This window comes from Dipteris shenzhenensis, chromosome 7 (genome assembly GCF_047967505.1).
Source record: "Dipteris shenzhenensis isolate YYH24624 ecotype China chromosome 7, Dip_SZ_1.0, whole genome shotgun sequence".
Lineage (NCBI taxonomy): Eukaryota > Viridiplantae > Streptophyta > Polypodiopsida > Gleicheniales > Dipteridaceae > Dipteris > Dipteris shenzhenensis.
In genome coordinates, this window is record NC_141602.1 from 36,784,280 (window position 1) to 36,785,646 (window position 1,367).

Below are 1,367 nucleotides of genomic sequence, written 5' to 3' on the forward strand. Positions count from 1 at the left end.
GGGGCCATCGTGGTTTTGCTACCTTGTGTAAAGCTGGGGAAAGAAGAACCGAGAAAAAGCATGTGTGCTGAGGAGCGTTGGATCGTTACAAGGATCAAGGGTGGAAAGGCAAGCACGTGGCTTCATCGTTTGTAAATAGAGCTGAAAAGCATGTGAGCGTCGTCGTCGTCGTCGTTGTCGTTGCTCGAGCTTCCAGTTGATCTACGCAGAAGAATACGTTTGATCGATCCATGCATGGCCAAGCATGAGATCTTCTCTTCTAAAGCCATCGCCAGGCGAGACAAGGCTCGGGGCCTTCAGAAGTTGAAACTATACTGCCAGACTTGCAAGAAACAGTGCCGCGATGAGAACGGCTTCAAGTGCCACTGCATGAGCGACGCCCACCTCCGCCTCCTCGGTTTGTTCGGTCAGGACCCCGCCGGTGTCATAGAGAGCTACTCCACCATGTTTGAGAGCGCGTTTCTGGAGCACCTGCAGCGGAGCCACCCCTCCAGCCGGGTTTCTGCCAACGCCCTTTACAACGATTACATCGCCGATCGACATCATGTGCATATGAACGCCACTAAATGGTCCACTCTCACAGAGTTCGTGAAGCACCTGGGCAGGTCGGGCATCTGTAAGGTCGATGAGACTCCCAAGGGTTGGTTTATCGCTTACGTGGGTAAATCTACGCAGGCTTCGCTGGAGGAAAGATTACAAAAGAAGAGGCAGATTGCGGAAACTGCGTACGACGATAGGCGGCAGAGAGACCTTCTGGAGCAGATTGAAAGAGCTTCTCAGAAGGCCATAGCCATGCGTTGTCGTAAGGAACCCGGCACACAGATGCATCAAATTAGGCCATGTAACGCTCCAAAAGTTTCGTTCTGTCTCGGGGGCAAATTTTCTGGAAATCAGGCGTCTCGCTTTAAACAGATCGAAAAGGTAATGGAAGGGTATGTCAGCCACGAACCCGAGAACTCGTGCCCTTGGGACTCGAGAAATCCAGCAGAATCACAAGTCTGATCTGGTAAGAAAGTCATAAGCAAAACAATTTTCATGCTCCGTAAGTACACCGCAGCCAGGATACTCCAACGGTGCCAAGAGGACTCTATTTTAAGACGGCTTCTCGAGGTTCAGGAAGTCGTCTACGATACAAATGTTCTGCTAGCAATTGTATGCCGACATCTTCTCCTAAGTTGATGATTTTATGTCAAACATTTTCTGATCACTGTTGGTTGGTATTCGATACCATCTCATGAGAAATTTAAGTGTTTTTACACGTATTGTATTTCCTTGTGGGAATTGGTCCTAACTTTTCTTCAAGGTAGGAGAGGATACATCAGGAGAGGACACAAGCATGAGGACTTCATTTCAGCCTGCTCTCTTTG

General features: G+C 49.2%; 1 pseudogene; it reads left to right on the forward strand.

Moving 5' to 3' along the window:
- Positions 1-234: 234 nt before the first annotated feature.
- LOC147900291 (KIN17-like protein pseudogene) overlaps positions 235-1,367 on the forward strand; it is a 29,962-nt pseudogene continuing 28,829 nt past the window's right edge.